This window comes from Schistocerca americana, chromosome 4 (assembly GCF_021461395.2).
Source record: "Schistocerca americana isolate TAMUIC-IGC-003095 chromosome 4, iqSchAmer2.1, whole genome shotgun sequence".
NCBI classification, from domain to species: domain Eukaryota; kingdom Metazoa; phylum Arthropoda; class Insecta; order Orthoptera; family Acrididae; genus Schistocerca; species Schistocerca americana.
In genome coordinates, this window is record NC_060122.1 from 386,660,471 (window position 1) to 386,684,534 (window position 24,064).

The 24,064-nt window shown below is 42.9% G+C and overlaps 1 protein-coding gene across 1 annotated transcript in view; it reads left to right on the forward strand.

Moving 5' to 3' along the window:
• Window positions 1–24,064, forward strand: part of LOC124613501 (methyl farnesoate epoxidase-like) — a 164,712-nt gene that overhangs the window by 41,938 nt on the left and 98,710 nt on the right. The window lies entirely within an intron of this gene.

A 24,064-nucleotide genomic window follows, 5' to 3' on the forward strand; every position in this document is an offset into this window, starting at 1 on the left:
AATAGCGAGACACAATGTGGCATAAATGCTGCACTCTGAAAGATGATGTCTATTCAAATACCGCGCTAGTCACATAAGAGTGGTGCTAGCAGCGCCACTATGAGGACGCAAATCAGATTTGCCTTAAATACACGCTGTAACGGTGAGAGCGTCAGTTACCTTTGATATGGGACGTGGTGAGCTGGTATTATTCAAGAATACCTTTAAGGCGACAAAGATACCTTTATCAACAACTCACTGAATGAAGGAGGTGGTGTAAAAGGCTTACGGGAAGCTCGATGTTCTATTTGCTTTACTGCAGAAGGACTTGGCGGGTATGTAGCCAGTGTACATGATTGGTGGCAGCAGTGATCACGAGAATACAGGGTTGGAATTTCAACAGTGCCAACTATTTATTTACAGCTCTTACAAAACAGATACGAGTTTCAAAGTTTTACTGACCTTCAAAGCAGTCGCCAGCACTGTGTATAATCCATTGACAGCGATGTGGAAGTCGTAGGATGCTCTTAGCAGTGCCGGTTGTGTTGAAAGTTCGAGCGGCGCGGCCTATTGCCCGACGAATTTGTAGCAAAAATGGATCTGAGCACTATGGGACTTAACTTCAGAGGTCATCAGTCCCCTAGAACTTAGAACTACTTAAACCTAACTAACCATAAGGACATCACACACATCCATGCCCGAGGCAGGATTCGAACCTGCGACCCTAGCGGTCACGCGGTTCCAGACTGTAGCGCCTAGAAGCACTCGGTCACTCCGGCCGGAAATTTGTAGCAGTTCTGAAGCGAATGCCGTGAAGTGTTTCCTTCAATTTAGAAATCGAGTTGAACTCACGAGGGCTGAAGTCAGGGGAGTGCAGTAGGTCGTATAGCACTTAGCAGCTCCATCAATCAAACATCTAACACTGTACGTGTTTGAGCACTGTCCTGCAAAATGATGGCCAGGTCCTGCAGAAAGTGTCATCACTTCTGTCTCTATGCTGTTCATTTTTGGAACACAACCTACGACCAGCTTAGAAGTGATTACACTTTCTGAAGTACCTGACCATCATTTTGCAGGACAGTGCTCAAGCACGTGCAGTGCAAGCTGTTACTGATTTGTTTGACTAATGGGGCTGCTAAGTGCTATACCACCTACTGCACTTCTCTGACTTAAGCCCTCGTGAGTTCAGATCGATTTCTAAGCTGAAGGAAACACGTCACGGCATTCGCTTCGGAACTGCTACAAATTCGTCGGGCAATAGACCACGCCGCTCGAATTGTCAACACAACTGGCACTGCTAAGAGTGTCCTACGGCTTCCACATCGCTGGTAACGGGTTATGCACAATGCTGGTGAGTACTGTGAAGGTCAGTAAAACTTTGAAACACCTATCTATTTTGTACGAGCTGTAAATAAATAGTTTCCACTAATAAAGTTCTAACCCTCGTACATGGTCGCAAGAAGGCTGAGCTCCGGACGGCCACTTGGCACTACCAAGAGGGAAAGTCATAGTTCGTCTATGGCTCTGGCGCATCTTACTGCATCTAGCGGCAGCAATTTGAGTGGCAGTTGGCACCACAGTTACGAATCGGTTATTTGAAAGAGAGCACCGAACCAAACGGCATTCAGGTGCATTCCACTAACCCCAAACCACCGTCATTTTCGACTTCAGGGCCGTCAAGCGAGAGCTTCTTGGAGAGCATGGGGGAGGTTTGTTGTGGTTTCTGATGGAAGCTGGATCTGCCTCAGTGCCAGTGATGGCGGTGTGGTTAGGAGGAGGCCATTTGAGGGCCTGTAAAAACCCTGTCTGCGTGCTAGAAGCACTGGAACTACACGTGGAATTGCGGTCTGGAGTGCGATTTCGTAGGACAACAGGAGCACTTGCATGTTATCCCACCGCCCTGACTATAAATTTGCACGTCAGTCTGGTGATTCGACCAGCTGTGATCCCATTCATGAACACCTTTCATTAGGTGTTTCCCAACAGAACAACTCTCGTCTACATACAGCTGTTCTAACCCAACATGTACCAACTTTTCACACTTGCAATAGCTTTTCTTGCGCTCACATTAACTTGTGATCTTTCAGTGTTCATCAATTGCATATGTTACTTTGACAAATTTATTCCTGAATTTCATTACTGTACATTAATTATTTTTTGGTGCTGCGATTTTTTTCCGTCAGTGTAGTACACACATCTAAAAAATGTCAATACATGTCATATTTGTTATTGTTAGGAATCTTGTGTTGGCATCCCAAACCTAATAAGTTGTATTCGAAACCATGGAGGCTAAAAGGAGAAATGCCGTCTTCGAATGTAAAAAAAGAAACACACACACATATATGACTGATTTCAGGACACCTACATACCATCAGAAAACATGTAATGAAGACCATTTGTGAAATTTTATTTATAGTGACCTACTTAGGCCTAAGATTGTACAAAATTCGGGGTGTGTCATGCAAGGCTACTCTCATTGCATCTCTTATCAACACCTGGTCATTGTCCACAGCACGTAACTTTATATTGTAAATATGACAAAATCGTGTGAACTGCTCGTCTTCTATAATGATGACTACGGACATTTAATCACTATTACCGTGTCACTGCGACGTTTCAGTCCTTATTACAAGATAATTACAGTGATGCGCCAACGAAATTGGTATATGCATGCGTACTTAAATACAGAGGTATGTAAACAGGCAGAATACGGCGCTTCGGTCGGAAACGTCTATGTAAGACAAGAAGTGCCTGACGCAGTTGTTGGATCGGTTATTGGTGCTACAATGGCGGGCTATCAAGTGAGTTTGAAAGTGGTGTTATAGTTGGCGCACGAGCGATGGGACACAGCATCTCCGAGGTAGCGATGAAGTGAGGATTTTCCCGTACGACCATTCCACCAGTGTACCGTGAATATTAGCAATCCGATAAAAAATTAAATCTCCGACATCTCTGAGGCTGTATAAAGATCCTGCAAGAATGGGACAAACGACGACTGAAGAGAATCGTTTATCGTGAGAGAAGTGCACCCATTCCGCAGATTGCTGCAGAATTCAATTCTGAGTCATCAACAAGTGTCAGCGTGTGAACCATTAACCATATATCATCGATATGGGCTTTTGGAGCCGAAGGCCCACTCGTTCACATTTGATGACCGCGTGACACAAAGCTTTACGCTTCGCCTGGGCTCGCCAAAGCCGACATTGGACTGTTCATGACGGGAAACATGTTGCCTGGTCGGACGAGTCTCTTTACAAATTGTATCGAGTGGATGGACGTGTACGGGTATGGAGACAACCCCAATAATCCATGGACCCTGCATGTGAGCAGGGGACGGTTCAAGCTGGTGGAGGCTTTGTAGTGGTGTGGGGCGCGTGCGGTGGAGTGATAAGGGACCGTGATACGTATGGATACGACTATGACAGGTGACACGTACGTACGCATCCTGTCTGATCACCTGCATCCATTCATGTCCAGTGTGCATTCCGACGTGTTTGGGCAATTTCAGCAGGACAACGCGATACTCCACACGTCCGGAATTGATACAGAGTGGCTCCAGGAACACTCTTCTGAGTTCAAACATTTCCGCTGGCCCCCAACCTCCCCTGACATGAACATTATTGAGCATATCTGGGATGCCTTGCAACTTGCTCTTCAGAAGAGACTTCCACCAGCTTGTACTCTTACGAATCTGCGGACAGCCCTGCAGGAGTAATGGTGTCAAGTCCCTCCAGCACTACTTCAGACAATAGTCGAGTCCATGCCACGTCGTGTTGCGGTAGCTCGCGGGAGCCCTACAGGATACTAGACAGGTGTACCAGATACTTCTGGCTCTTCAGCGTAGAAGGATGCAGCAAAAATCTCAGCATTTTTCACTGTTGCTTTGTGTCTTTGTGTAACAATTCACCACTAAGACGGCGAATATTTGGTGACATACACTCAATGACTAGTAGAATGTGCCTATGCGCAGAGAAATCGACCTGGTCCAACGATGGAGCCGCGCCAGTGATAGCAACCTTCCTATAACTAATGGGTAGGTGTTGAGCAGAACGAGAAAATAAGATTGTGACACAGTATGACTAAAAGGAGAGATCTTTTTATAGGATACATCCTGGGGGACGTCAAAGAATCGTTATTTTGGTAATATAGAGAAGTGTTGAAGTGCGGGAAGAGGAGAGGGGAGAGAGGATGTTGAAATTTTAGAGTGAAACGAAGGTTTGAATACAGTAAGCAGATTAAAAGTGATGCACATTGCAACATGTATGTAGAAATGAAGAGGCTTGCACACGATATACTAGCGTGGAGCGCCGCAGAAAACCAGTTTTCTCACTCAAGACCACATAACAACTTGTCTGAAACACGCTAGCATTTTCTACTTTTTTTCTAGCACATATTATTGGATGGAGCGCAGAGAACATACTATAGGTGTAGAAACAGAAGAAGCAACTGAAAGGCAGCAAATGAACAATGAGAAATTTTAGACGTTTATTGGAAACCTCCAGGGTGATCCACGCGGTAGTCCGAAGCTGACAAATATGGGGAAGAAGAAGGAACAAGCAATGTGTCCTTGCTATCAGCGAGGAGGCGCGTTACCAGCGTCGGCCCGCCGAACAGCACCTGGGCTGGTCCGAGCTGATCTCCCCTCCCCTTCGTGGCAGCTCTCGACATACAGGTTGTCTGTCGGAAGACGCGGTGTCTGTTAGTTCCTGCCCGGGCAGCGGCCAGACACGATAAGAAGTGTTCCCTCTGGCGTTGCCTCTGCTGCTCGCTGCGACCGCCGTGGTCACCTGGCTCTGGAGGCAGCTGAGACGCCCTCCGGGATATCCACCAGGTAAGGCGCCGTCTCCTAATGTACAAGGTGATTCAGCTGCCCCTATCGCTGCCATTGGATGTAACCGGCAATATTCTACTTGCCTTCATGAGCAACGCGCCAGATTTTCCATATCCCCTCGCTCGCTACGCGCAAACCATTAGTCCTACAGAAAAGAATAAACACGACCTTTTTGAAGGAAATTTAACGTAGTTAATTCTGTATTGGTATACGTCTTCGCTAGGGGCTTCCCGAGTTGCTCACGAAAAACGTACAAAATCAATGTTCAAACGCATCCCGACTGCCACACTCAGCTCCGACCAGTCACAATTTCTATTATGTTATTCGTGGCACTACCTCCTACTACTGTACAAAAATTAGCGACTGCACGAATTATTCTTCACATTCGCCCTTTCTTCGTCTTCATTGACTGGCCTTATTATGCCACCAAGTATGTCGAACACTTAAAAACTATAAAATTTACGGTTGTGTAAATTTTACCAGGCAATTTTGCGAATTTTAACACCCTAAAATTAACAATTACATCGTTGTATTCGGCGGGTCTCCTGGCTACGAAACTAATGTGCTTGTAAGGGTTATGTTTAGATTGAATTGTCAACGTAATTAGTGTTAGCGTAACGTTTACAAAGGTCGTGTTTCTTTCATTACCCTCGCGGGCTCGTTTAAATTAATATTGTTGACCAAGTAACCGACTGTGCATATTTCTGCGTAACTGCTACAAGTTATCAGTCTTCATGTATAACATCTGGACAGGAAATAGTCCAATAAGGTAACAGACAGATATACGAATTTACAGACTATTACCCTTAACTTGTATCTGTCGAAGAAACCTTGAATATCTTCTAATGTCGAACACTGTGCTTCTCCTAGAGGGGACGAAGGGCCTCTCAAAGAAGCGGTATGGGTTCGGCAAACACCATTCTAGAGAAACATAATTAACTTTTTCCGTAAACAATATATTCCAAATATTACATGCAGGTTAGCATGTCAGTCGCGTTTCCCTAGACTTCAATAACGTGTTCAACATATTGCCCCACTGTCTCTATACGACATGGAGCAGTGATTTTATTTATTTTTCTAATTATCTGTGGTACACGAGTTCAAAGGAAGAAAAGAAGTAAACGTATTTTAAATGGAAATAATGATTGTAATATCACATAATTACCTTTAGAAGCTAACATCATACTTATTAATCTTTCCGAGATTTCTTTTCGCCTAAGTCATAGACTAAGTCACCACAATTAACTCTTTTTACAGCTTCACTTTTAATTTGCAATAAAGATAATGCGATAAGTCTACGCAGCAAAGCAGTACTCTGGAGATAATTTTTCATTCTTTTGAAAACAGGAAATCACTTTTCCTCGAACAATTAGGTAGCGCCGATGAAAGGTGCAAGACATTTGCATATACATTACGTGGTCAAAAGGATAAGGACAGCTATTAATGGACATTTATACCGTCCGCAGCTCGTGGTCGTGCGGTAGCGTTCTCGCTTCCCGCGCCCGGGTTCCCGGGTTCGATTCTCGACGGGGTCAGGGATTTTCTCTGCCTCGTGATGACTGGGTGTTGTGTGATGGGTTAGTTAGGTTTCAGTAGTTCTAAGTTCTAGGGGACTGATGACCATAGATGTTAAGTCCCATAGTGCTCAGAGCCATTTGAACCATTTGACATTTATACCAATTGTGTGTGTTTGAGACTCTCCCGAAGTAATAACTGCTTCAATGGTTCGCGGGCGTCGCGTCGGATAATGTTGTGGAAGCTGCACAGTATTTCGACGAGACTGCTGTTCGTCATCTTCAGGTGCTTACTGACGTATTGCTGTTTTTTTCCTTCCTTTGTTGTAATTTCATTCCCCTGTCCATGGAGGGCTGGCAGTGGCACAGTCCACCGCTCATAAGGCCAATGGATTTACAAAAATACAGAAGGGGGGACGCTTACACAGAAATGTGGATAAAAAGGGGGACATAAAAACACAGTAAATGGAGATGTGTTGCTGCAATGGCTCGCCAAAACATACGCTGAGTCGATGGAAGAGCGCAGGCGCCAAGGGTTAAGGCTACAACGTCATCAAAGACGAATTATAGAGCAAGGCGACATCCAGTGCCCCCTGCTGTACAACGGGCTACTGGCTTGTGACTCGCGACGCGGGACAAGCGCGGCGGCAAATAGCCGCCAAGCGCGCGTGCGGGTAGAGTTTTGGGGCCCAGTTTAAATTTCCGGACTTTGATCCTCCTTCCGTGTTGGTTCGGATTCGTTCGACTGCAGCCGACGATGCCTTAATGCCGCCAGTGCTGGTTCCCATGCCTTGCTGAGCTGAAATCCCGTGTCTCTATTGATGAGGTCATTACTTACACGAATTTCGACTGCTTCTTTAATGATGGAGTCCCAGTACATGGAAGCGGACGAAAGGATCTCTGCCCCTCCGTAATTCATGCTCTGCCCCGTGTCAAGACGGTATTCAGCCACAGCAGACTTTTCTGGCTGACCCAGTCTAGTGTGACGTCCATGTTCAGCACATCTATCCTTAACATTGCGACACGTCTGGCCACAGTATGTTTTCCCACACTGGCACGGGATTTTATATATCTCTGGTCTCCTTAGACCTGGGTCGTCTTTAACAGAATCCAGCATAGTCTGCACACGCGCTGGACGGTGGAAGACCCATTTTATTTGATGTTTTTTGAACAGCCTACCAATCTTAAAGCGCACGCCACCAACATAGGGTAGAAAAACCATCCTCTTGGAGTTCTCTGTCTCTTCTGGCTGTTTTTGAGCTTTGATGCGTGCACGTTTAAATGCACTACGGATCTGTTTTTCAGAGTACCCCATTTGTTCAAATACAGAGAGCAGATAGCTAAGCTCTGCTGATACGCTCCCTGCATCAGAGATAATTCTAGCCCTATGAACGAGAGTCCGCGACACGCCACTTCGTTGAGATGGGTGATCACAGTTCGTAGCTCGTTGTTATAGGTCAGTGTGAGTTGGTTTGTGGAATACACTGTGACCCAAGGAACCATCTTCTTTTCTATAGACCAAGACCTCAAGAAACAGGAGATTTCCATTTTTCTCCACTTCCACAGTGAAGCAAATGCTGGGATGGAGGGAGTTAAGGTGTTCCAGAAATTCAGGAAGCGTTGCTGCTGTATGTGGCTAAACTACAAAAGTGTTGGCCACACATCTCCAGAAACATTTAGGTTTCAGCACAGCTGACTGAAGTGCTTTTTCCTCGAAGTCATCCATAAAAGGATTAGCTACTATGGGATGCAAAGGGCTACCTATAGCAACACCGTCAGTCTGCTCAAAATACTGTTCGTTAAATAAAAAGTAAGTCGAGGTAAGCACATGTTTGAGTAGATGTAAGATACCCTCCTGCAACTTAGTTCCTATAAGTTGTAATGAATGCACCAAGGGTATTCGTGTGAACAAAGAGACCACATCGAAACTCACTAAAATGTCAGCTGGTTCGAGACGCAAAGTCTTCGGTCGTTTTATAAAATCTTCTGAGTTTCGAATGTGATGTTCACATTTTGCTACCACTGGGCTTAGCAGAGAAGCCAGATGTTTCGCCAGGTGATATGTTGGGGCTCCTATATTGCTAACAATGGGGCGAAGAGGAATCCCTTCCTTATAGATCTTAGGCAGCCCACAAAGTCGTAGTAGAACTGGAGCTTGTACTCTCAAGCTCTTTTTAAGATGTTCAGGAAACTGGCTGGACTTGACGAGCGCGGATGACTTCCATTGTACTTCGTCTGTTGGATCCGTCTGGAGACGGCGATACGCTGAGTCCTGCAGTAAATCCGTCATCTTGCCGAAATAGGATGTTGCAGGCAAAAGAACAGTAGCATTTCCATTATCAGTAGGTAAATTCACAATTTCTGAGTCTTCTCTTAAGGAACAGAGAGCTTTCCTTTCTGCTTTGGTGCTGGTTAAAAAAATGGTTCAAATGGCTCTGAGCACTATGGAACTTAACATCTGTGGTCATCAGTCCCCTAGAACTTAGAACTACTTAAACCTAACTAACCTATGGATATCACACACATCCATGCCCGAGGTAGGATCCGAACCAGCGACCGTAGCGGTCACGCGGTTCCAGACTGAAGCGCCTAGAACCGCACGGCCACATCGGCCGGCTTTGGTGCTGGCATCCGGGTTACGGCCCTGCAAGCCTCTCGCCTTATTTCTTCACCAGTCTCACTCGGAAGTTTCGAGGCACCTTGCTCAATAGCACTGATAAAATCCTTAATAGGCAAGGTCTTTGGAGTGGGCACAAAATTTAGTCCCTTTTCCAACACCGATATCGCATCGTCACTCAGTTGTTTATCTGTGAAATTAAACATAGCACGTCTATATGGCTTACGTTCTTGCGATGATTGGCGTGTGAGGCGATGGAACGCAGAAGTTTGACGCGCCTCGGCCTTCTGCCGCGTCCAGCCCGAAAGCGACCACGTAGCACCGTCCACCCACTCCCAGGAATCCCCTGACAGACGCGACGAGATATTCAGATATAGTGAAAGGCGAGAATTAGACAGAGTCTTCAGGTTAACACACTCGACTCGTATTCGGGAGGGCGGCGGTTCAAACCCGCGTCCAGCCATCCTGATATAGATATTCGTGTATTCCCTATATCGGTACAGTTAAATCCGTGGTTGGTTCCTTTGAAAAGGCTCGGGCGATTTCCTTGTTCATCCTTCCCTAATCTGAGCTTGTGTTCCGCCTCTAATGACCTCGTTGTCGCCGGGACATTAAACACTGACCTCTTCCTCTTCCTGTCCTGTAAATTGCACATAAACGGCACAGAATCCGCCATGTTGCCGACTGACATCTTTGTTTGCATCGGAAATTATATCTACGGCCAAAGCTATATTTTACTTACTGGTTCTGAAATTACTATCTCTAGTTTAAGCTTCTACTTCACTAAACAGAAAAAATTGAAATTGTTTAGCTCGAATGAGTTAAGTCCTGTGTATAATTATTAAATAAGTGCGGTAGTGACTGTTTAATTAGACTATATTGAATGTTGTAAAAAATATGCTACTTTTTATATAAAGAGACTCTGTATTTTAATGTTCACTTTCAGCTACACTATCTTTAATACTGTGGACGGCTTTGTTATTTGTGTAAAAACTGATTCTGACATTTGTTCCTGAAAAAAGTTTACTACTTTATGTGACCATTTTCCTAAATATGGCAGCTCGCATACTTCTTCTGTTAGCTGTGATATGGTGATATTTAGTGTTGTTTTGTCTTTGAGATTGGTTATTGTAATGTATATCATTAAAAGCAGTGTGTAATAAATTCATACTGGTATCGACGCAAAATGCAAAATTGTAAACTTTGGCAGCCGACGGATGAAGTGTGACGGTGCAGCGCGATTTCATCGCTCAGCTTCTAAGGATGGCCAACAAAGGATATGTCGATACTAGGGCATAATATCTGTAGGAATTTCATACGGTAAACACAGCTGGACACTAACTGTGCCTTACAGACATAAGTGCACACAATATACACAGATGTCAGCATTTGTGACGAGACATGCAGTTGGGCTCAAAGAAGTGTGCTGGAGTAATGGGCGAATGGCTCGGCTGTTTGGATAGGAGCGATGCCACTATTCAACGATTTTTTTGTTTTGTTTTAGAGTGCAAAAACAGCTAGGGTCATACGCGCCCATGTCAGAACCGTAGAACACGAAGAGAAAAAATAAGTTAAAGACGGCTATTCGTTAAGCCCAACTGACAGAAGGAAGGACAAAAAAAATCTAATGGCTCTGAGCACTATGGGACTTAACATCTGAGGTCATCGGTCCCTTAGAACTTAGAACTACTTAAACCTAACTAACCTAAGGGCATCACACACATCCATGCCCGAGGCAGGATTCTAACCTGCGACTGTAAAGGTCGTGCGTTTCCAGACTGTAGCGCCTAGAACCGCTCGGCCACCCCGTCTGGCGGAAGGAAGGACTGCTAAAAAAGGGGGCTTGGGGAAAGGACCATAAAACACGCCTTAGAGAAACTGAGGTCGTCAGCTAAAGTTTAACTGTTCTTCGCCATATTGTTACGACGGATAAAAACGCTGTCTACAGACCGCACGTCGTTCGCTAAACGGTCGGTAACGCAGAGGGCAAACATAAATGAGTATGTAAGTGGTTGAAAAAGGGCTTTCCGTCAAGAAATAGCGAACCGTCAGATGTTGAGGGCAATGAGCACATAGTGGTAGGGGAAGCACCACTTAACAAATGGCGATGGCTAAAAGACAGTGCCCATTACCAAACTAACTAAAATGTTCTCGTGGAGAGAGGGCCGAGAAGATATCGTCCAAGCGCGAAGAAGGAAGCGGTGGACCTAGAGCGAAGACTGAACGTTAAGGATCGATCAATTGTCAATGAGGCACTCAGAACCCCGGATCCATCATTATCATCGACCCGACCTGCAACTGGTGGTTTAGTTGGAACAAGGATCATTAACAGGCGGCTCACAGAAAGGGGCTGAACTCATTGCTCCCCATGCTCAGGCTAACAGGGACCTCTGTGCATCAACAAGCCCGTTTGCAGTGGTGCCGGGCACGTTCGGCCTGGAATCTCCCTAACTGCAGTAGAATTGTCTTCAGTGATGAGTCCCACTTCGAACTGAGCCCCGATCACCAGCGAAGACGTGTCTGGAGACGCCCCAAACAGCGTTGGGATACCAACTCGATTGCCTACCGCTATATGGCGCTACAGCCAAGAGGGATGGTCTGAGATGTCATTTCTTTACATAGAACGACTCCTTTGATTGTCCGCCACACACCGTCAGGTGGCTTGCGCAGTATGGATGTAGATATAGATGTAGAATCGCGGCGCCCTTAAGGCACAGAGCCGCATCGACGATATTCTACGCCCCGTTTTGTTGCCCTCCATGGCAAGCTATCATGGACTTACGCTTCAGCAAGATAATGCCCGCCCGCATATGGCGAGAGTTTCTATTGTTTGCCTTTGTGTTTGCCAAACCCTACTTTAGTCAACGAGAGTCGCCGGATCTCCTCAAATTGAGAATGTCTGGAGCTTTATTGGCGGGGCCCTCCAACTAGCTTGTGATTTTGACGAAATGATGAATCAGTTGGACAGGATTTGGCACGATATCCCTTAGGGGGACATCCAATAACTATCAATCAGTGGATAGCCGAATAACAGCTTGCGTAAGGGCCAGAAGTGGACCAATGCGTTACTGACTTTCCGATTTTGAGAAGCTATTCTCTTGAATAAATCGTCCAATTTTTCTGAAACTTTAGTCGTTTTTCTTATCTGTATATATACATCACATCTGTCGATTTACATCTCATTTGGGTGATGGCTTCGTGGTTAGTCGTGTTTTTTTGGGGGGAGGGGGCGGTGTGTGTGTGTGTGTGTTCAAAAAAATGGTTCAAGGGACTCTAAGCACTATGGAACTTAACATCTGAGGTCATCAGTCCCCTAGACTTAGAACTACGTAAACCTAACTAACCTAAGGACATCACACACATCCATGCCCGAGGCAGGATTCGAACCTGCGACCGTAGCAGCCGCGTGGTTCCGGACTGAAGCGCCTCGAACCACTCGGTCACAGCGGCCGACTAGGGGTGTGTGTCGTAGAGTGTAGTTGAACAGCAGCAAGGTAAATAAAGTCCATACACATCATTAGTAAAGGGAATTAAACAAAATGCCTACTAAATACAAGCGTAAGTGAACTTTCGTATCATTATTTTCACTTAAGTTGCAAGCAACAAAGAATTGCGTCCTTACTCGAAGAAGGATGCAAGACAAAAAGCAGAGACGTTGTAGTGAGGAGACTTTGTAAGTAGGCTGTTCAGGTTTTTATGTTGGTAACGCCACGTAGTGTTCTGTATGAAAGTCGCTGACTGCGCTGTGTGCAGTCTGTGGCTGGTTGGCCTCATTGTTGGAGTATTCGCTTGTGTAGTGTTGGGCAGTTGGATGTGAACAGCGCATAGCGTTGTGCAGTTGGAGGGGAGCCGCCAGCAGTGATGGGTGTGAGGAGAGAGATGCCAGAGTTTTGAGCTGACGATCTGGATGTGTGTCCGTCAGAAAAAAGAACTTTGTTTAATCGGATGTCACAAAATTATATAATGACTTTTGAACGCTATGAAGGTAAATACGTTTTTTGTTCTCTATCAAAATCTTTCATTTGCTAACTATGCCTATCAGTAGTTAGCGGCTTCAGTAGTTAGAATCTTTTATTTAGCTGGCAGTATTGGCGCTCGCTGTATTGCAGTAGATCGACTATCGAAGATTTTTGGCCGGCCGTAGTGGCCGTGCGATTCTGGGCGCTACAGTCTGGAACCGAGCGACCGCTACGTACGGCAGGTTCGAATCCTGCCTCGGGCATGGATGTGTGTGATGTCCTTAGGTTAGTTAGGTTTAATTAGTTCGAAGTTCTAGGCGACTGATGACCTTAGAAGTTAAGTCGCATAGTGCTCAGAGCCATTTTTGAAGATTTTTGTGAGGTAAGTGATTAATGAAAGGTATAGGCTATTGTTAGTCAGGGCCATTCTTTTGTAGGAATTATTGAAAGTCAGACTGTGTTGCGCAAAAAATATTGTGTGTCAGTTTAGTGATGATCAGAATAAGTAAAGAGAGAACTGCCCGAGTACGTTGTGTATTACTCAGCTGTTTCGGTATTAAATAACGTAAGAGTTTTTACAGCACTGTCATTCATAATTTTTCAAAGGGGACGTTTCAACTTTAGTGCCACATTTATTTTTAAAAACTTGAAAAACGAAATTACTGGAACAATTGACAAACATTAATGGAGATGCAGAAAGTTGATCTTTGAGACAATGTGAAATTTGAATTAATTACATTATGTGTAATTGACTTTCGTTTATCCACATTTAAGGAGATGTCAAATTCAGCACACCAAGCGAAGACTGTGCCTAATTTATTCTCTAGTTTCTTCCGATCGTTCAGTGACGTTACTTCCCCGTGGACAACGGCATCGCCAGCGAACAATCGAAGAGTTTTTATACCGTGTGACAAGCTCACCTTAGAAAACAGACAGCTCCGCAGAAGAGCAGACTGGTCTCTTTGGAACTGATTCGAGGACGGTCAGGTGACCCTGCACCGGTGAAGTAACTCGTGGTAGTGCCATTCGATTGTCTGGAATTAGTATAGTAAGACGAGTTGACGTGGTGCCGAGACAGAATGGCTGGAAGAAGCTGTAGTGAATGAAGCTGCCTGATTTTTGGTGTATCAATGCTGTCTGTCCAACATCTCCTCAAGGAACAGTCACTCTCAGTGAATGCAAATCCTTTTGAAACAAGTTTCCGAGCTGATAATGTGAAGGGAACAGCAGACAACTTACATTTAGAATGTAGTGTCAAGCAAAAGATCATTCGTCAGAGCAGCACATAAAGCTACACGTATTACATGGGTCAAACGACATGGAAATGGGACAGTTGTTACTGAGGGAATTTGGATTGCAGAAGACTTTATAATACGGGCATTTGCAATGGAATGGATGCGTTTATGAAAATAAACGGCAGTCGTCTGTTATATGATACTTTAACAGTAGCCTGCTACCGGTTTCTCACCGTTAGAATTGCATCTTTAGGTACATCTAAATGAAGGAGAATATCATGTGGGGGAACTAAAAAATATAATTTTTTAGAAATAGAAAAATCTAGGGAGAAGACAGTATAACGTTGTACACGAAACACGTAAGTGGCAAAAGCAACTGTAAAAGTATTAGTCAAGTTACATTCAGATCACTTATAAGGAAAAGTTGAGAGCATTGGACATCCCATCATTACCACTCACGTTCCAATAGATTCGTCGAAATAGAGACGAATATCGCCGTTCATATTTTAAGTTCCTTTTCCTCGTTTCACGACTTTATTCTTCTTCTCTTGGAGCTGACCATCTTTTATGGCCGTCTTCTTCATTCCACCTGTTTCTAAATTTGATTTTCGTCACCATTTCAATGAATTTATTGGAATGACTGGTAATTATGAGACGTCAAATGCGCTCAACTTTTTCCTGTAAGTGATCTGAAAATAAGTATGTTGACTTCTGTGTTGAAATTTGCTTTCGTCAATTACGTACGTTGTATATCACGTTATACTATCTTCTCTCAAGATTCTTGCCATTTCTAATAAAATATTTAATTTTCTTATATTTTTAATTCCCCATGCGTTAATTCTTTTTATTTAGATGTACTGAAGATGAAACTTTAAAGTTGTGCAACCGGTAGTGCTATTAAAGGAACATACAACAGCTGTTTGCGGTTATTTTCAACAATATTGATACCATCTTTGCAACAACAGGAAAAAGCGTGTTTTTGTTTCATTGAAATGAAACATCAGTGGACTATAATGAGAGATTTACGATTCGACTGCCTTTATAGACTGGAAAACAGTTCTTTACAAAAGATGTTGGTTTTTAGTTTCAATGTTTCAAACTTAGTTTTTCGCTCACATCAGGAAAAGTCGCCTGATTGCTTGTTTTTTAATTATTTCTTCGATTGGCACTGTTGGTACTGGCCTACTCCCACACTGCTCTGCACAACTGTACATTATTTGCGTTAAACATAGCACAGTGTAGCACTACTAATATTACTTTCTATCTTTCTGGCGAGATATATATGGTTAAGATTTGTGTAGTTCGCCAATTGATTATTTTTATTTAAAACTGTTCTTTGATTGTGCAATTCGTTTTAATTGCGTTATTTCGTTTAATTATATTACTATGTATTTATTTAATGTGTAAGAGAAATGAAGGAGTAGTGATGGAGTTGAAAATGTAAATGGCCTGAGGAGGGGGGGAGGGGGGAAGAGGGAGAGGGATGAGTGAACTGGAGGGAAAGAGGCGAAATGAAACGGGAGGCGGGAAGGAGACGGGAGCTAGAGAGAGTGAGGGACTGGACAGGGAAACTATTTTTTCCATTACGTGATATTTTGTTTTTCATTTAAATCTACACGGACCGTATGCTATAGACACTTCCAAAATGACTACAGACGTGTTCACAAGGCTACACGTAAATGCTCATGATTTGATTGAAAGTTACAAAGTGTGAGGTGATGGGTGGTACTTAACCTTGCAACTGGTTTGCTTTCACACCGTACTCCCTGAGTGTCAGGCCACTGAGCTCATCTCAAAATATATTTTGACTTTAAAGCAAACAGCGCGTACATCGGTACTTGAACAATACGGGAAAAGACATAACTAAAAACTTTTCTTCTCAAAAACCAATGAGATAAACACTATTAATTCCAGAAAACAGTACCAATTAAAATTTTTGTGGTAGAAAATACAAAACATTTCTATTAAATCAGTACTTGCATGAAATCTGTCTCAAGCAAAATCCGGAACAATTAATCCTTTCATAAAAAGGATTTGGGAGCACAGATTCCCGAGAGAGCCGCCTCAATTATGTTTCCACAAGGATATTCCAAATTATTTTCGTCAAAAATTTTCCTTGTCCCCAGACGTCCATAGCTGACCAACAACAAAACGAACAAGATAAATTTAAAGTAGTTATCGTTAGGCAAGATTGTCAGGGCCAGCTTAAGCCCAGCTGACCAGATTTTGTTAGTTGTAAAACACAAAAAATCTCCTTCTGCCTAAGAAGAGCAACGGCCGGAACCGTTAATAACACCAGTTCTTTAGAAAGTGGACGGTGCACAAATTGTTAAACAGGCCAGTAATTTCGACGGAATCTAGGCTGTAATTTTTATGAGAGAACGGCCGTGATTACCTGGCGGTATCGATGTATAAATATGCAAATTTTTGTTAAGCAAGGATGGCCGTGACTGGCCACTAAAAAACCAATTAAATACTTGAAAAGTAAATGTAGCATAATATTAAGTAAGTGGCCGTTATTAACCAACACCTAAGTAAGTTACATAATAAAAGACGTAATTCTGCTGAGAGACTACCAGCACCTGTGTGGCAGTATCAATATGTGAATATGCAAATAGGCTGATGGGACTTACGGAGACACAAGTAGCTCCTGGGCGGTTCCTCGGAGATCCCCCAAAATAGTTTGTTCTTTTTTTTTTTTTTTTTTTATTTTTTTTATTTTTTACTTTATTGTCACCGTAATCTGTGGGCCAAAGCCCAGCTGAAGATTCCAAGACGGCTATGCTCAGAAATGTCTGAAATTTACATGATCTGTTCCAAACAACCCATCTCGAACAAACATTAAATTTTTTTTATGCATCTTTAACAGTTTCTGAGATAAGAGGCTCAAAGTTACCCTACTTGTACACGTGAAATACGCACGAAAATCAGGTTTGAGGCGAAAAAATAGTATATAAAGTGACGTAGCAAGGAGAAATTTGATGTAAAGCGCATCCGTTATAATCGAACGATTCTGGGAACTCCATTTTGTAGCACTGAAGCATGTAATCTTACCCTCTCACACATCACTATTAAAATTCTCATTCTTTGCACAAATTTTGAAAGATTCGAGAGGCGTAAGACATACAAAAGAATAACTTTCTACCTCTTGTCCAAACTAGTTATCGTCCATGTTTCACTTCCGTACATGGCTACGCTCCATACAAATACTTTCAGAAACAACTTCCTGACACTTACATCTATACTCGATGTTAACAACTTCCTGACACTTACATCTATACTCGATGTTAACAAATTTTTCAGAAACGCTTTCCTTGCCATTGCCAGTCTACATTTTATATCCTCTCTACTTCGACCATCATCAGCTATTTTGCTCCCCAAATAGCAAAACTCCTTTACTACTTTAAGTGTCTCGTTTCTTAATCTAATTCCCTCATCATCACCCGACTTAATTCGACTACATTCCATTATCCTCGTTTTACTTTTGTTGATGTTCATCTTATATCCTCCTTTCAAGACACTGTCCATTCCGTTCAACTGCTCTTCCAAATCCTTTCCTGTCTGACAGAATTACAATGTCATCGGCGAACCTCAAAGTTTTTATTTCTTTTCCATGGATTTTAATACCTACTCCGAATTTTTCTTTTGTTTCCTTCACTGCTCGCTCAATATACATACTGAATAACATCGGGGAGAGGCTACAACCCTGTCTCAGTCTCTTCCCAACCACTGCTTCCCTTTCATGTTCCTCGACTCTTACAACTGCCATCTGGTTTCTGTACAAATTGTAAATAGCCTTTCGCTCCCTGTTGGACAAGAAGAGAATAGAAGCTTTCGTAATGTGGTGCTACAGAAGAATGCTGAAGATAAGATGGGTATATCATATAATTAATGAGGAGATATTGAATAGGATTGGGGAGAATAGAAGTTTGTGGCACAACTTGACTAGAAGAAGGGATCGGTTGGTAGGACATGTTCTCAGGCATCAAGGGATCACCAATTTAGTATTGGAGGGAAGCATAGAGAGTAAAAATCGTAGAGGGAGACCAAGAGATGAATACACTAAATAGATTCAGAAGGATGTAGGTTGCAGTAGGTACTAGGAGATGAAGAAGCTTCCACAGGATAGAGTAGCATGGAGAGCTGCATCAAACCAGTCTCAGGACTGAAGACCACAATAACAACAACTTTCTACTTATCTTCATTATCTCGTTGTTGTTGTCGACGGCTCAAAGTCTTGACTAGTGGTACATTGTTGCAGCTGAAAGCCCGCATCTCGTGGTCGTGTGGTAGCGTTCTCGCTTCCCACGCCCGGGTTCCCGGGTTCGATTCCCGGCGGGGTCAGGGATTTTCTCTGCCTCGTGATGGCTGGGTGTTGTGTGCTGTCCTTAGGTTAGTTAGGTTTAAGTAGTTCTAAGTTCTAGGGGACTGATGACCATAGATGTTAAGTCCCATAGTGCTCAGAGCCATTTGAACCATTTGCAGCTGAAATTTCGATTTTGTAGGTTCTTGATGACTAAATAACTGATGAAAGTTTTTCCTGTATTAGTCTTGAAGTTTGTTCTTTGTCACATCTTTCGGCAGCACACCATTTTTGCATTTTCCAAATTCGAAAAAACCCTGTTGGTGACAAACTTAGAAAACGTGTACTTCCATCAGAGGCATGCCCGCCACTACCTGCATTCTACGGTACTCACATTATTCCGAAGAATTTACAAAGCAAAAGAGCTTACAAACTTTCTTTACCAAAGAGGAATCTTCGCTAAAATATATCATTATTTTGTAAATCAATCTAGAATTAAATTTAATAATTGGAGTTAGATTGTACAATTAATTATATGAATTTTAATTATACCACAAATTATGTAATTTCAAATATTTTTAAAAGAAGAGTAACTTTAACTGTTAGTACATCCCCATTGTAATATATTTATTTCTTTTTTTTATACATTTTAGCCTGAAATATAATACATCGTATTCAAAATCATATGGATTCTTTTTAATGAAACAGCTGAGATAATTTTAACGCATGTAAGAATCGATCGTATACATGGTATCGGTCATCTCTATATAAAAAAAAGGTAATGTTAGAGGAGGGCGATTCATTATAAGAACATGCAAATTTTTGGGTGCGCAAAATCTAGCCTGATGTGTAAAATTAGTTTTCGTTATTTCGGTTTCACAAAATAATTTTGCCGACCGATAAATTTCTTTTCATATGAGTTACATGCTCTTTTCAGGCAGGGAAAAGAAGGGAACGTCTGAGACTGCGAGTAAAATGTAACAATCAATACACCTGCACAGTCCACCTCATCGACCAAAAACTTTACAACTTGAAGTCTCATAGGTAAATGTCATGTAACAAGTATTTAAACATCACATGCATACTGTAAACAAAAGGGGGAAGTAGTACAAGGAGAGTAGGAAGGACAATTTGCGTTCAAATTTAGAATCTAAATGATCCCCACAGGTCGTAAATATTAAAAACTGACATGTTACTAAAGTTAAAGATTTATACGAAATATCAAAATATTCTGCAATTCGTCGGCCGCGGTGGCCGTGCGGTTCTAGGCTCTCCAGTCCGGAGCCGCGCTGCTGCTACGGTCGCAGGTTCGAATCCTGCCTCGGGCATGGGTGTGTGTGATGTCCTTAGGTTAGTTAAGTTTAAGTAGTTCTAAGTTCTAGGGGACTAATGACCACAGCAGTTGAGTCCCATAGTGCGCAGAGCCATTTGAACCATTCTGCAATTCAAATCAATATACACATTACACACAAGTAGGTACAATAATCCCTTTAAACATCATGCCGACATTAGCTGCCCCTTGGGCAGGTAACATTGGAACAACCTTAAAACAGCAACTAATCTAAAACAGAAAGAGAAATTCGTGTACACTCTTGCATAGATAAAAGTTTTACAGAACATCAGTTATTTAAATGAGGTTAATGCTTATTTAAATGCGGTTAATGCTCGAGCGAACTTAACGACTTTTGTTTTGTTTTACCAATTGCCCTAAACATGAAAAAAGTGGGTGAAGCTACCTTGGTTAATGTTTATTAAAATAATAAAAGTACTTAACTAAGATAAAGTCCAAACGGGACAAATAAACTATTAAAGATGATCACACAATAAAATTTCGCTTTCTACATGAAGTACTGAGTAATAGATTCGAAATTTGACACCTAAACATTACAATGATGTAGCTTTAAGGCACTTTACAAGAACAAAGGTAACGGCCCCTTAAGAAACGCACTCAAAGTACAAAACTCAGTTCTCGCTATTTAACCAACCGGCCCTAGAGGCGCCACTGAAAGTTACTAGTAAACAGGCAACACGTACTCCTTCCCGTGAGATTACAAGAACGGATGATCACCATGAAATCCTTTTAGGTAAGAACTCCTTGGTTCTGGTTCCCACATAGCTTTCCATCCACCGCGGAGCCAGGTGGAAATTTCAGAGGAGTGACACCTCCTTCCGTTGTGCGGCGAACGTGCGATTCCGACAGCACAGAACAACACTTCACCAGGCCGCACTCGCCCGGCTGGAATCTAGTATTTACTTCCACGCTCCGCCTAATCTCTGAGGCATAACTGCTTTTTTACTGCACGAGCACACAGCGACAAGTCCATATGATTTCATCGGCATGACTCTTGTATCTTGGGTTATATCGGGAGCTCTTCTTACAAAGTGAGCTGGCAGTAAAAGAGCCGACTGCGGACATAATTCCCGCAACCTCACACGTGCGAACCGGAAGTCAAATTCCAAGGGAACGTCTCTTCTACCGCTCTTGAAGGCTTCGCGTAGGCCTCCCTCCACCTAGGCAGAATACGCGCGACAGTGGTAACCTCTTTGAAATCGACAGAGACCGTCTCAGCACCCAAAATGTGATCGCGCTACAGAATCTAATTGTCATTAACTGACTCCAACTGGATGTGGTGTACCTGAAGACACTTGTGGACTCTTCTTCTTCTCGAAATGAAGTCATTGTCAATGCCACAGGCGGTGTTACGCGGTATTAAAGTGATGTCTCCTAAGGGCGAGTGAGTTTTGTCTGGCGTGTTTACGAATCCCCTTTACGCCACCTTCGTGCACACCAATGCTTCCTTTTTTTGTCTATTCGTAATTCAGTACATCCACCTCCGCATCTGAGTGGTCATGACGGCTGGCTACCCTGCTGAGGACCCGGGTTCGTTTCGCAGCGCTGCCAGTGATTTTTCGTCAGTGAGAGGACTGGTACAGAGTTCACTCAACCTCGTGAGTCCACCTGAGGAGATACTCGACGGATTACTAGCAATTATAAGCCAAGAAACCTGACAACGACCCGGAAAGCGTTGTGCTAACCACATGTCCGTCCATAGCGCATCCGATGACTCCACTGACAGAGGACGACACTGGGGACGATCGGGGCCGATTCGCAAGTCTAGGGCCTGAACTCGGAACTTTATTTACTTATCTGCATAGTTCAGTATAACGTACTAGGTTCTATTAGTCAAATATTCTTCGAGCCAATCATTTATTTGCGACGCCATCCCCTCATGAACGTATCTTAGTTGCAATTGATGGTATAGTATAGTGTCGAACGGCTGTTGACAGTTCTACACGAAAATTTGTCTACTTTTGCTTATTTTCATTCGCTTATGACGTTTGGTTTTATATTTATGGATAACTCTTCCCATTCTCAAAGGATATTTTTGGCTCAGAAACGGGCGGTTCGGCCAATAACTGGTGTTAAGTTCGCCAACCTCCTGTCGACCCCTGTTCACTAGTCTGGATATTCTGACATTGACCTCTCAATATATCTATTCTTTACTGTCGTTTCTTGTTAATAATATCAGCTTGTACCCAAGAATTAGCAGCTTTTACTCAGTTAATACTACGCAGAAATCCATTCGGCGTTTGGATCGCACTTCCCTTCACTCTTGTGCAGAAATGTGTGCAGTATACTGATGCATCCATTTTCAATAAGCTACGATAAGAATTCAGAAATTTTAGCAGTAATCCTCATAGGTCACTTCTTCTATTCTGTCGAGGAGTTGCTTGAAAAATTAAAGTGATTCCTGTGTTATATTGTTTATTGCGTTTACATAAATTCATTACTTGTCTTTTTTTGGGTTCATAGACATTTTATTTTACCTGTTTCACTTTTATGTTGTAATGGCAAGTACTGACATGTTCCATAACCTTGGGAATTTGCTCCACAATTTGGTTCTGAGGAACTTGACGTGTAAAATAAAATTAAAAAAACTCAATGGACTGTACCTATTCACTTGCGGCTTTTCCCAATTGTGTTTCAGACGAGTGTTTTTTCCGGTTATCTGCATTTTCTTTCAGGATAATTTCCTTTCCTCAAGGTAGTTTATATTATTAGTATTTAGAATACAATATAAATTCGTAAAACAGAGGGACATTACTGATATTGGTCTGCAATACTGTGTATACCTTCTCTTATCCTTCAGTACAACTGAATTTTGCTCTTTCACTAGTACACCGAGAGGATCCCGATTAATATCAATTAGCGAAGGGGTTATTTCACATAATATTCCCTTTAAGACCTAATAGGAATCCCATCAGTGCCCGGTAATTTCTTTATTTTGAGGAGCATTATTGATTTGGAGTACCGAGAACACTTATCTTACTTTCATACTTTCTATGAAAAAGAGTATAAAAATAAAGAATATAAAAGTAAAGAATATAAAAAAACACGCTCCACAAAAGAATTATGCGAGTGGAACGCAAATCAATAGATATGATGTTGGTGTAAAGACAAACAAATTATTACAGTGTCAGAAGAATTGGATGATTTATTCAAGAGAAAAAGCTTCGCAAATTGAGAAAGTCAAGGCTTTGGTCAACCTCTGGCCCTTACACAAGCAGTTATTCTGCTTGGCATTTATTTACAGTTGTTTAATGTCCTGCTGAGGGATATCGTGCCAAATTCTGTCCAACCGGCGAATTATGTCGTCAAAATCCCGAGCTGGTTGGAGTGCCCTGCCCATAATGCTCGAAGCACTCTCAATCGGGGAGAGATCCGTCGACATTGGTGGCCAATGTAGGGTTTGGCAAGCACGAAGAGAAGCAGCAGAAACTCCCGTCGTATGTGGGCGGACATTATGTTGCTGAAATGTAAGGATGGTTCGCCACTAAAAGCAATGAAACAGTAATAGCACCCCGGACCATCACTTCTGGTTATCAGGCCATATGGCAGGTGACAGTCAGGTTGATATTCCACCACCGTCCGAGGTGTCTCTAGTCAAGTCTTTAGCATGGAACCTAATTGAGTGTAGTAGAATTTTTTCAGTGATGTCTCCCGCTTCGAACTGAACCCCAGTAACCAACGAAGACGGGTCTGGAGAAGACACTGGCAGTGGTGGCCTACCAACCTGACAGTCGTGCGCCACACGGTCCGACAGTCTGGAACGCCATTTATTTTCGTAGCAGGACACCTTAGGTCGTCATCCACGGCTCTCTTACAGCACAGCGGTAGGTCGGCGATATTCTACACTCCGTTTTGTTGTTCTCCATGGCAAGCCATACCGGGCATGCATTTCAGAAAGGTAATCAGCCTGCACACTGCGAGAGTGTCTGTTCCTTGTCTTCTTGCTTGTCAAACCCTACCTTGGCCAGCAAGGTCAACTCATCTCTCACCCCACTGAGAACATTTGGAGCATTGTCAACAGAGCTCTACAGACTTCTCGGGATTTTCATGATTTAACGCCAAATAGACAGACTTTGGCACGAAATCCATAAAGAAGTCATCCAACAACTTTGTCACTCAGTGCTAACCGAGTAACGTCTTGCATGAGGGCCAAAGGAGACCTAACGCGTTATTGACTTGCTTAGTATGTGAAGATCCTTCTCTTGAGTACATCATCCAGTTTTTCAATAATGATAATCATTTTTTTGTACATGTACGCCACATCTACCGGTATTC